The sequence below is a fragment of the Ambystoma mexicanum genome, chromosome 8 (assembly GCF_040938575.1).
Source record: "Ambystoma mexicanum isolate Mex_15411 chromosome 8, UKY_AmexF1_1, whole genome shotgun sequence".
Classification (NCBI taxonomy): Eukaryota; Metazoa; Chordata; class Amphibia; order Caudata; family Ambystomatidae; genus Ambystoma; species Ambystoma mexicanum.
Genome location: NC_090929.1, coordinates 1,186,290,583 through 1,186,304,340, shown reverse-complemented (window position 1 = coordinate 1,186,304,340; position 13,758 = coordinate 1,186,290,583). Strand labels below are relative to the sequence as shown.

Below are 13,758 nucleotides of genomic sequence, written 5' to 3'. Positions count from 1 at the left end.
ATCGATCACTAAGATCAGAAGGCAAGGCTATCGCGCCTTCACAGCTGGGTCACGTGATATTTGCAGCGAGGTGCAGGGTGGAAACAAATTATATCAAAAAATGAAGGTTGAGAACCTTGGGGGTTGCTGGTCTGTCTGACTGCAGCATGTGAGTTAGTGTGATGTGACCTAAGCTCTCCCAACAAGCTGATCCCTGCATCTCCCAGGTGTTTGTGCAATGATAAAATAATATTGTGTTAGTAGTCAATTAACTGTTAGGCCAACTTCATCTCGGATGACGAGCCCAGCAGCCCCCATGTGGAAGAAGATGGACAGATGAAGACGGACCAATGGCCTGGCATCCCATATGGAGCAGGCCCTACACGTATTGGGTTCCTCAAACCCATATTATAGAATTGTACTGTATGTCATGACAATAACAACTTTGAAGAGACTCGGGGTGAATAAGGACACTGGAATCATACCCTGGTACGAACCAATTGTTAACACAAACAAAAAGATCCCAATGCCACCATACTGATTCTTTAGATCATTGGGTACACCATCACTCATTTGTCAACATTGTGTTTGTATAACAAGCCAAACCTTTTCGAGGCCGTAATCCATACACTTAAAACAAACAAATGTAAAATATTTTATTAAGTACATCGTTTTAAAATGCATAATAAAAAACCATCACCTAAAATATAACAAACCAGTAAAGTGTCATGTGCTGTGCTAAATTTGTATCTACTGCGTACTGTAGTCAATAATCACAGGAGAACCATAGTAGGTACTAACGTACCCACACTACCACTACGTTATTCATGTTAGAAATACCCTTCTGATTGTAAATGTACCCGACTAGCTAACTGCATTCAACAATTAGCAGCGACTGTACATAAGTTGTATGCTAACTTAATAAATGAGTACTCAACACTGAACATTTTCAGTGGTTTTATCCCGACATGTTTAGTTCTTTGTCATTAATCACAAATCACAGAACTTCTTCACGGGAGATGGCGTCAAAACTCAATACTCCTTAATTTGGAAGGAGTACCCGTACCACACATTCACATTCCGTACCCTAGTCGCTGTCAATTGTGTAAGTGTAACCGGTTGGTTAAGTAACCTTATTACTAGGCAGCAATCTTTGTGGCACTTAGTTATGTTCCGTATCACTTCCTTGATCAATTATTGAAGGTCGGCACGTGTCAGTATTCGGGGGGGCCATAGGTCAGAGTGACCTTCTTGAGTCAGTTCGAAATCCCAGCGAACTTGGTTTGGGGACTTCCTTGCACCGTGCGCGTAGTCTGACAATGATTAACCGAACCAGCATATTGATGTCTTTTGTGCCTATAATGTGCTGCACGTGCCTACAGAACTCAGAACGTTCAGCGGCAGCAGAGTTCTTTGCTGATGCATTCCTATTTTGTAAGAAATAAATACTTGTTATCCTTGCAAGTGTGTCCTCTGCCTTTTTCCGTAGAGGCTTTATTTTCTCTGGTGTGAACTAAATTCTCCACTTATGGTGGTAAGGTTAGCACAATCTTTCCCACACTGCCATACTTGAAATTGCTCCCTATGTAATCTGAGCTCATGCTCTATACATAAAAGCATTACTTTTCTATGAATGGATACATGGGCATTGTAATGTTTAGTAAACTGAAAAATTGCATTTTTAGTTAAAATGAAAGAACTAGCTGACAATTGCCAGTCCTCAGCCAATCTCTTTCAGCAATTAACATTTCATTTGGGCCTAAGTCACAAAGTGCGATCAGGGACACCTTTCACATGTGCGTGCTTTGCACCTTTTCTAATCTCAAACTATGCAACACATTAATTCCAGGCTTTATCTCAGCCTCCCTGGGCAATGTGCAAAGGCGCCCCACCAATCCCGCACTTTCACTGCAGCCAGCACAATGAACAACCGCAGCTCTTCAGGCTGCAGTTCCAGGTTCAAATCCCTCCTGAGCTACCTTTTTTATATTCATGAAGCCAGGGGTCGCGTGTAATATTGTGTTGGCTAATGAGCCATGCCCTTGTATCATGTGACTGTGATAAACGTAAAAGTCATATTCTGGACTTCTTATTAAATGCTGCTGCTTTCAGGGAGCTGGGTTATGATTCTTATGTTCTTGTGTTTTTGTGTATTCTTTTTACATGTTTCATAAGGGTTCGGTGCGCCCTACAAATTAATAAACAAACAGACATGCAACTCCCTTTAGATGTTCGCCAAATGTGTATGTTTTGCTGATTAGCGTTTGACTCCGGGTGATGCACAACATCGATTTCAGTTTACATTAGGACAATTCATTATTATGCATTCCGTATCTTGTGCATGGCAGATTCAAATTCGCTGACTGCCTAAATGTGCTCATCAAACCACAAACGCTTTTAGTCAAAGGAGTTTTACCATTGTTTATCAAATGTGTTCTCACTATAAAAGCCGTTTTATTTAATTTGAAAGTATGTATTTCAGTGGTGTCGATTTACATTTGCAAGACACAAGATGGGAGCCATTTGCTCGTTTTACTCGGAGCTGGTCCGCATGATTGAAGAAACCCTGATTGATTTTAGATAACAGCTGTTGGTGCTTCCACACACAATCATTAAAAGTTGAAAACATTATTCACTAATGCAGTTTGTCCATCTGAAGCCATTCTCTGAGTTTTTAGGGGGGGCGGCAGCATACTTACCTAAATTTGAAAATCAAAAACCCTGAGATGTATGCCCAGCCCATAGCCGCACAAGGCTGTGCCCACATGTCAACAGAAAGTAAAACACAATGTTGAATATCTGTGTTAATTAAATAAAACAAACCAACTATATTTTATGCAACCAGATTCGAATACTAAAATAATCTAACAGTAAGAGCTTGGCTAGTGGATACCTATGGTATACGAGGTAAGATCCAGAAACTCTTTGGAAGTGCCGAGCTGAATGAATCTTACCCTTGCCTCACCTTCATACTTGCTCAACAGCTATAGGCAACAGGCTGCAATTGAACTAGGGCAGTGTTCCTTGGCTCTCCAGATGCTGAACTATAGCTCCCATGATCCCCAGCCATTATAGGGAGTGGTGACCTAGTCCAAAACATCTGGAGATCCACTGGTTGCAGAAATCTGATCTAGAGGGCGCATGCACCATTTCTGCAAGAATTCTTTAACTGTAGCAGTAATGCAGTTTGCATGTATGCTCTAGTAGAGCTCACATACATTTGTGAATTTATGAAAGATTCACCCAATTTAAGATTTCCATGATTGAAGAAATAGGATCAATAACGTATATAAAAATTGAGTGTCATGGCAATTGCTTACAAATAGAAACGTTCTCTTGGGTTTGTTTCTGACGTCGCTTGAGGGCTCTTTCTCAAAAGGATGTTGTTCAACATGGGCTGAGGTATCTTGCGTCCTTGACTGGCACTGCAAAGAAGCTGCTCTATGTTCAGTGACATATTTTTGTTAAATCTACCGGTGTCAAGACACCATGCAAATTGCAGATATAATAGTTTACAAATACTCTAACATGTTGTACATGCCATACCCACTCTGGTCTGTTTTGTATGTAATGTCTTGAAGTCATTAGAAGCATGCCCCTTTCTGCATCATACACTTGACTAATTATATATTTGTTTGCTTTACAACCTCTTTATACACTTAGTCAACGTCATGAGTTTCTGTGTCCCTGTCAACGGGCCATTTTAGGGTTTACTCCAGTGGCTAGATTTAAGAAAATGTGTACCTATGCGCGCATCGCGCAGAGCATGTGTGTTACTTGGCATTTGAGTATTCATACAATAAGCACAAGACAGTGCCTTTACTGACTGATAACGGTCCAGTGTTCCAGTTACAGACCCTGGCACCTTTCCCAACCGGTAAAGTCACCCTCTTTTGTGCCTTTCCCGTTGTACCTCTATTTAATACCTCAGGCTAGTTGGCGGAGGATTCCGGAATACAATTGGGCAAGACACATTGGAAAGGCAAGTGAAGCTAAATATCTGTTTCAGGCGGAGAGGGGGGTGATGCGATGCCTCGAAGGCCACTAAAATAGGATGCTAAGGAGAGGACTGACAGTCCAAATTCGCAGCATTACTGTGTCCCACCCATGTCTCCACCTGATTGGCTACAAAATGCTGCTGGTAGCCAATCGGATGGCGGCATGGGCAAAGCCGCAGCAACTGTGAGCATGCAGAGGAAAACCCAGGGACTCCACGCTCTTTCCGGGAGACCCGGAAAACAGCATAAAACCCCAGAGTTTCTGGGTCAAAGCCAGAGGTTAGGCAGGTATGTATGGAAGTGGAGAAATGAACGAATCGAGAGAAAGAGAAGTGGAAATGGGAAGCAAAGAGGGTGGGGAAAAAGACTATACAATGCCATTACCACGCTCTCCTCAAACTGGCATCAGTGTTATTCTTTTATGTGATCCAGTGTAGAAAAGCAGGTCATTTCTAACTAAAGACCTGGCATCCTATGCACATTGGACTGTTGAAATGTGAAGAATCCTTTCTATGCAATGGGGGAACTTAAAATAGTGTCATGGAATGTCAGGGGAATAAATAGTTATATTAAGCGAAATAGAATAATGGCATATCGGAGACGCCAGAAAATCGACATAGCACTTCAAGTAACGCAGCTCACAGGGGTGAAACAAGACATCTTCACCAAAAAATTGAGCGGTACGACCCTGGGCTCGCCATATTCAGCATATGCTAGAGGGGTTTTGATATGGGTGGCACCGGCCGTGCAGAGTCCTCGATTTTTAAAGACAGAGGGTAGGATGATTGTGGTGCAGGGACTGGTGGAACGGAGGGCGCTTTGTATTATCAACACCTGCGCGCACCGCACCAGGATACAGCGGCTTACTTTCTTTTGCTATACCCCCAGATTATTCCATACAGAGATGGTACATTAGTGTTGGGGGAGCGGGGGGGGCGGGCTTTAACTCCACGCTTGACCCAGCACTGGATAGATCAGATGATAAATGTACACATCCATCCCCCTCGGCTAAAGTCTTGAATACACTGCTGCAAGCATTTAAATTGCCCGACATATGGAGGACCTTACACCCACATGTCCGGGGATATTTACATTACACCACCCCCAGTGACCTATACACCAGTTTGGACTATGTCTTCACCAGGGAAGGAGACCCTTAGTATCCGTGCTTTATATTCTGCAATTATGAATTCACTATCCAATCATGGCCCCCTGGTGATCACTATTCTCCCGCCAGGACATGCATTCTGACGTGGAAGCTGAGGCAAAGCCCTAAGAGATATGGTGTTCAGGGGTCACTTGAGGGAATGTGTAAAGGAGTACTTTCAAAACAACACGGAGTGTAGAATCAGCGGGTACATTGTGGGAGGCCTTCAAAGTAGTGGTGAGGGGGACATCGATAGCTAAGGCGAAGGGTATGTAAACCACGATAGAAAGAGATCTGCAAAGGGCTGAAGCTAAATTAGAAGCCATAGATTCTTTGGGTGGCACGTCCAAGGAACAGGCCCAGGAAGCTATTCGCTTGCAGCAGGAATGTCTAGAGTACTGGGAAAGGTTGGGTAAGCTCAGCTACCAGAAATGTGTGGAAAGACAACACGCTGAAGGGGACAAGCCGGGACGCTTGCTGGCCTGGCTATACAAAAGCAAATCCAAGCGAGATATGATAAGGTAGATTGTGAAGTGTAATGGGGAGGTTTGCGGTACGCAGGAAGGCATAAACCAATGTTTTCATGACAGACATCAGTAACCCGGTTATTTGAGATAGAGGAGGACCTAGCGCAGATAGATATTCCGAAGTTGGATGCGGAGGCAGTCGACAGACTAGAGGCTCCATAACTATAGAGGAATTAGAATACACAATAAGAGGTTTGCTGTCCGGTAAAACCCCAGGCATGGACAGATTACCCAGTGAATTTTTATGAAGAATGCATTGCAGATCTCACGCCCCCGTTGCTAGCAATGCTTAACGAGGCGCTGGATACAGGCGTATTACCTATGTCGCTGAGAGAATCTATTATCCCATTATTGAAACCCTATAAGCCGGACACCGATTGCGGATCTTACCGACCCCTGTCGATGTTGAACCAGGACGGGAAGATACTCACAGCCCTAATGGCCAACAGGCTTAAGCCAGCAATATCCAAGCTGGTACACTCAGACCAGTCAAGTTACATTCCAGACAGAAACATCACATATAACCTAAGGAGGTTACACCTCATCATAGACCACACCTTGGATAGCACACAGCTTTTGGCAGTGACCTCGCTTGACGCAGTCAAGGCATTTGACTCGGTCAGATGTCCATGGTTTCTGGCAGTACTGAAGAGCTTTGGCATAGGGCCCATATATATATTAAATGGTTACGGTTGTTATATAGCAACTCTGTGGCGAGAGTGAAGACGGGCACTAGAATCTCAGACCAATGGCTGCTAGGTAAAGGCACATGGCAGGGCTATCCCTGGTCACCCATGTTATTTATATTGGCCTTAGAACAATTGGCGGTGTATCACCGGAAAGAATACCGAGATGCAGGGCTGCAGGAACCTGATCTCCATATACGCGGATGACCTGCTTCTATATCTACAGCACCCAGAAACCAACTTGCTGTACATCTTAGATGTGTTTAAGCGCTATGCAGACCTATCTGGTATAACGATCAATGCACAGAACTCGGTTTTGTTCCCCCGGGCCGGATATAGAGGAAAACCCCTAGACACATTGCCAGTGCTACCGATTAAATGGGAGGTGAACACATTTAGATCTCTGGGATAGACATTTTTCATCATCCTAAAACAGAACACATGCAGAACACATTAGAAGCAGTATACAAAATTGAGAAATCTATGACATGTTGGGCCAAATTGCTGCTCTCGCTAATGGGGAGGGCTGCATTATTAAAGGTGGTCGTGCTCCTGAGGCTTCTTTATTGCTTCACTCACGTTCCGTATGACATACCTAAAGCCTTTTTTAGGAAATTAGATACTATTTGTCGCAGCTTTTTATGGCACAACTATAGATGCAGGATGGCGCTAACGAAATTGCAGGGGCCGTATGATCGAGGAGGTATATAAGTCCCCAACTTTGAAGCATATTTTGTGGCATGTCATCTCCAATTCGTTACAAACTGGCTGTCAGATGCACAGACCCAGAATATTTGTTGGCTACAGCGGGCAGCCGGCATGCACACCATACTTTTTGAAGGAGGTGATATTGACCGCAGCAACACGGGACCCAACACTTCTGCTGATACTGGGAAGGTCAATATGGAGTAGGGCTGGTATTCTAGGCAACAAATCACCCTACTCACCCTCCCCACCCCCCAGATCACACTGGTGACACTAAAGGAGGAGGACCCACAACTTCGGCTTAATGTGAGGAAGTATTGGGAACCACTGGGGTAGGGACGGTGGGAGGTGTATTGCGGGAGGAGAGACCGATGACGTTCAGTGCGCTTACCTCAGAAACAGGCGTACACGAGGGACAACACATAGTTTATGCTTCACTCCTCAACAGACTAAAGCAAAAATGGCCGGGAGCAGACAGGGTGCTGCAGGAGGATGAAACGATAGAAACATTGTATGATTTTTCAGAAGGAGGGCATGCAGTCTCGAATATCTGAGTTTTTAATGTCAAGGCTGGGGGATATGCTGGCACAAACCGGGCATGGCTGGGAAGCATATTTACAAGAGCAATTGTCGAATGAGGTCTGGGCCAGAGCGATGGCTTACCATAAAGTGTCCCGGAATGCGAAGTTTCAGCTGATAGTTATATTTAACTCACTGGGCATACTTTACCATGAAAAAAATAGCCACATTTTGCAGGGCTATGTAATAGTTCTGCCCAAAATGTGGATTGATTAATGCGGATCTGGTACATATGTTCTTGGCTTGTGTGGAAATAAGACAATACTGGGAAGGGATTGCTCAGGCCCTACCCAATGCAGATATACGAAGCAAGCAAGGCATGTTAGTAGGTTGAAAGACTTAGCCTCTATTATGGCAAAATGTAGAATCGTTTGCAAAGCGCGTAGGGGACCAGAAATACAGCCATGGCGGAGGGACCTCCAAAATGGTAGATAGCTGAGACCTCAGTATGGCAGGAATCAGCCCACTGGGGCTACAAAATGTAGGCATTGGATACCTGGAAGCATATGTTGCAGAAGTGAATGGCCTCTGAACATAATGAGACCCAGAGGGCACTAAATGTACTGCTGTAATCGGCAGACCCTAGACCAGCACAGACAATGAGGCACAGACAAATGCATAGTCATTTAACAATGTAGGTGGAATAGGCTAGAGAGTGGGTGCGGAGAGTTGCGGGCAGGGGGGGTGGGCATGAACAGACATAAAAAGCTGTATGCCATCATGTGACTGTATATGAGAGTCTGTAATGTACACTGTTGTGAATAAAACTTAAAAAAAAGACCTGGCATCATGATAACATAACTTCAGTACTTTTCGTCTCTGGCCATCGGCCTCAGACTCTCGGCCATCAGCTTTGTCTGCAGGAGACTGAGGTCCTTGTGAAAGAGGGTGAGAAACAGTGTTGCAATATAGGGTTAATGCACCTGCGCAGTGCTAATAAAGGCCCCTGGTTTCCAGTTGGTCTTCCCCCCCCAGGCTCCGAAGAGTCTAGAAAAATGTAATAGTATTGATAGCCCCAGCAGCTGTGCCACCCGGGACACTGAAAATGTGTCTCTTTTAGCTCCTCACTCAACGTGTATCTTGAACGCTTTTCTTAGAGAAAAGGGTTTGTATTTTGTTCTCCAATGTTTGTTTATTCAGTGTGCAAAGAACGTCCCCAGAAAAGTTGTCCGGACACATCCTAAAACATTGGATTCATGCAATTCAAAGTGAAACATGAAGCATTCTGTTGACTGTTCGAGCTTTACCTCCAACTCCATGGATGCCAACATTAAATTGAACCCATTTCCAGTAGTGGAGTTAGGTTAATACAAATGCAACATGTTTCTCATTGAACGCCTACACGGAAATGGCAAGGTCCGGACACGGGCAGCTGAGGATCATTGTCCCGTCAGTCTCCCACTTTAGTGCAAGTTGCTTGTTAAATGACATTGAGGGAGCAAATGCTTATTTCTGACCAGGCACATCAGGCAGCAGAGGGGCGCACCCGGACTGGTGGGGGCGTGGCTTCCGGTCGAACCCCTTCCTAGCTCCACCACTGTAGTTTCAGCTAGGCAGAAATACACACATTGCTCTGCAGGTTAAGGTGCTCAGGTTGCAAACACGTTTCTTTTATCACGGGCAGCTCCTTTCATATGCATGATGGAACAATTCCAACTCAAAGAGCTCGCAAAGCACCGGTGAGCAACTCAAAGCGCCCGTTTAAAGATGCGTTTATATCCATCCTGCTTTTATGTATCCCTTCAGTCCCCCACCAGCACTTGACACCTGATGTCTGCACTTGGTATTGGACTTGCCACCAGCTGGCCCTACTTCTCTTACTGTTTTATTTATTCTACTACCCCATGTACTGCACTGTCCCCTCCTCCTCCATACTTTTCCCCTTCCTCCTTCCCCTGCACTTGTGCGATCTGAATGACACTCTGCCTAGTAGGATTGCTGTCTCTGTCTTCCCCCCCGTTCCCCCTCCCTTGCCAGTCGCGCCTTGAAACACTTGTCTATAGGTGCATTATAAATGCCATATCATATCATGATGACTACTATTGACATGCACAAAATTAAGTGTCTTTATGTTGCTAATCAAATGTTTTCAACGTTTGTGATCCTGGTCACCCCACTCGAAACGCGCACCCCTTCCTCCCCTTTTAGTTCCAAGGCTCAAGAAACATGCCCTGGGCGCTTTTTCTTTCTCCCAATCCATATATAATTGGCCCAGGCCGGACATTCAAGCCCTGCCAGTTTCCCAAGACACAACTTGGCAGGCACAACACACACACCGTCCGTGGCTCTGCAGGTCGTTAAGGTGCTCAGGTTGCAAACGCATTTCTTTTATCACTGGCAGCGCCTTTCATATGCATGATGGCACATGTCCAACTCAGAGAGTTCACAAAGCATCAGATACCTTGCGAATCTGTGATAGTTAAAGTGAGCGACACAAAGCGCCCATTTAAAGATTTGTTCATACCCCTGATGACTATTATCTTGACACGCAAAAAATAAAGTTGCTTTAAGTCACTAATGAAATGTTTTTATTATTTGCGGTAAAGATAGCTTCTGCGGTAGCATCCGTAGTGTTGTCTCATTGTGGCCTTTGTACTGGGGGGGGCTGCGTGACTTCTGATGAAATGGCACTTGCTGGCAACGCCTCCCTGTTAATGTGTGGCACCGAAGCGTACATACTGAGTTTTCCTATATCCGTGAAAATACTGTGACCGTAAGCAATGTTTTAAACGTTTAATCCTGGTCACCACACCTGCACTCAAAACGTGTACCGCTCCAGTCTCTCCCGCCATCTCTGTGACCGCATCTTCTAAAGTAACTTACGAAAACAAAAAAAAAAGGAGCTCTCGACCCCGCAGGCAAAAAAGTAATCCGGCTAATGCAGCCGGCTGGCGTGACAGTGAAACGCGAAGCAGCAGCCTGGAGCACAGAGCAGGGCCAGGGAGCAGCAGGCAAGCACATTGGGCGGCGGTGGGAAAGAAATCTGGTGGCAGCGCACCCCGGAGGGGGTGGGCTGGCACCGCTCTACACAGCCCTAATTGGGAGTAGACATTTTGCACCATTCCCTATTTATTGTTGGGCTTTGCCCTTTCCCATGACCTGTTACTTTAACCAATACCCATGCATTGTACCAGGCTTCGTTCCTAACCTTGATACTTTGTTATGTTAATCTCAGTAAAAACTGGCTAACCATGCTCAATACCCTACCCAGAATCTCACTCCCATTTCAGCATATCCCCTGAATACATCCCATCCTGCATTGTCCATTCCCTAGTCCCAAGCGAGACCCCCGGTTCCCTGTGCGGCATCGCATGCACTCACCAGCCCTGATCTCCTCTTTCTCTTCTCCTCCGGAAGCCCATATGGAGATTTTGAAGTGGATCTCCACCCTTTTCGTGTTGAGTTCTCGTGATGGTGTCCGGATGGAGGCCCTCTGGGTCCGGTGGTCTGCAGCGTTGCGCCACAGATCTGAGTCAAGGCACCATGTATGAACGTAAAATTCAGACAAAAGGACACTGGAGTCGTATCAGAAATGAGGAAAGCAAGACATTGATTTACTGGTTGCAACAGATCGTAGTTTTATCAACCCAACGCCCATACTAATAACCCAACCCATCTCCAGTTCACCTTCCCTTTATATCCCCTCAGGGTCTTGTCTCTTGTCTCCTTACATTGGTTGTACATCCGGTCAGGTATCCCCAACCCCCTTCTAGTACAAAAGGACACATTTCTTTTCTGGCTCTCCAACAGCTCTGTCTGTGGAGGCTTCCTTACCAGAGGTTCTCTCATTGCTTCCTGGCTGCTCCATGATAAATGGGCTTGCAGCCTCCAGGGAACGTCTCTTTCTCAATGGGGATATAAATGCACGGCGGCAAAGATGATATCTGCCCCTCCAACTGTTAAGTCAATGCCATTACCAAGGGATTGTGGATCAACTGGCAACCTGCAGAGGAAACTGGCACATTTATACAATCCCTCTTACACAGCCCTTCCATTTTTATGTGTATTTGACTCAGCATTTAGGGATGTGCTTGTACCTTGTCTCTGATGTTATCATAGAGCTTGATGAAAAACTGAGTTTAACGCAGAAATTGACGGAGGGGATAACTTAATACTATCGTCTACTTCCCTTAATGTTTGATGTAAAGCAGCATTTGTTCTTTCATGAACAGCCCTGTCTATTGACATACTATGTGAAAGTAATTCAGCCAACATAGAGTGGATCCAACGTGTGATTTCCCCATGGATGAAAGAAAGACCTTTCTAGCAATCTATCCGTTTGGTCCTGATCTTAATTAGCCATTACTGGTGTCCTCTTGTGAAACTCTCTGGACGTTAATATGTGACCCATCAACTTCCAATGTAGTGGCTCGACCTGGAGCCAGTGGCCTCCCTTCCGTTTGTTCCGTATATGGGAAGAAGTCAGCAATTTTCTGCCCAGGGATAGGAGTCATTAATGTAGGGTCTAGGCGATTGTGTTTTTCTGTTACTTTGTTCCCCACTAAAGCACTTTGATCTAAACTAGTTGAGGCACTCCCAAATATGCACAGCATTTGTTCACCAAATCTTCCTCTGTGAACCTCTCTGTCTGTGTGTCCAAATACAGAATGTTCCTCCAATTCAAGTCTGGGAACAGTCTTGTAGTATCACACCAGGCACAGGGGACGATTCTTCAGGAATGGACTCAGTTAATAAAGGCAGATCTCCCTGTGCCCCCTTACTCACAACTGAGTGGCTCCTAAGGGCATAACTTATTGTGCTTGCCATAGTCTCTGATGTCGGAGACAATCAAATACCCCCACGCAAGCCCCTTTGCACTTTGCAGGTATGTCAGATTGGCACTGGTGTATTTCCATAATCTCTGCCTTTAGCACAGTCACAATCACTGTACCTTTGCAGACCAGCTCACCTCTGCCACAGACCTGCCAAACTACTGTCAAACTGTCAGCACACACTGATCACAAAGACCTTTTGAGTGTCTCACTGGACTTTCGGGTCTGGCTCACCAATAGAGCTGAAGGAAAATACTCTGCTCACCGGTCACAGGCTCAGAGTCTCCTGTCAAGCTGTCAGCACACACTGCTCACACACCACACCTGCCGCTCTGCTAAACGGCCAAAACTGCAAATGCACTTATCCACAGCACATGCCACAAGAAGTAAAAAGCAAAACGAAGTTTCCAAGCAGCTCCGGTGGCAAAACTGTCCACAAGCCCATGGCAGGGTGAGAGCTAGGCGCCAAACCTAGGCCTCCTAGTGGCTCACCTCCTGACTCGTGGTGCGTCCGCAACCTGCGGTTCTTCGATCAGGCAGAGCACAACAGTCGCACCAGTTCCTTTGGTTCTGTGTCATTATTTCGATTTTTGTAGGTCGCTCAACCGAAAGAATTTTCTTTTCCAGCTGTTTTTAGGCAGTCTACAAAAATGTAAATGACATTTTGTTGCATCCCCACCCTCAGCCCCCACCGCCTACCACCCCTCTGAAGACCCACATAAGCCGCACATGACCACACACACAAATATGTACACGGAACACACACACAAACCCACACACGTAAACGGCCCGTTCTCCGTCGAGGCCGCTTCTGCGTCTTGGCGTGCCGGTCTGCCCCTGCACACACTTGTGTGAATCGCAGGGGCTGACAGATTTAGAAAGACCACACAGAGCGGTCTTTCTAAATCGTATTTTATTTTTAAACACAACAAGGCTTTTAAGACCTCCACAGGGCATCAGGACCAGGCGCGCCCCGCTCTTCTCCACTCCCAGTGCCGCTGGTCACCGATCCACTCGGAAAAGCCTCCGATAGCTCAACCAAGGAAAGAAAAGAGTAAGAGGAAAGAACCTCTGCACGCAGCACGTCGAGCATGAAAAACTGTTTCACATTGCACCACACTGCTAACAATTAGCTGAGGCCCTCTCTGATCTTTCTTCTGCCCTTCTCTTCCCAATTGTTCTCTTCTCTTAAGTTGCACTCCATCTCCACCTATCCATTTTCTCCCTTCTCATCTCTGGCCCCTTCTCTAGCCTTCTTTCCCCAGTCTTTCTTTCCTTTCTCCTGCTCCCAACACCCTCATGTACTGCTCCTCACATTTCCACCTCTCCTGGAACAAGTTACAAAGGTAGTGAAGAAAACACAGA

The 13,758-nt window shown here is 45.6% G+C and overlaps 1 protein-coding gene across 7 annotated transcripts in view; it reads left to right on the top strand.

Moving 5' to 3' along the window:
* The window catches only part of STAMBPL1 (STAM binding protein like 1), a 580,481-nt gene that overhangs the window by 334,856 nt on the left and 231,867 nt on the right, over window positions 1-13,758 (top strand). The window lies entirely within an intron of this gene.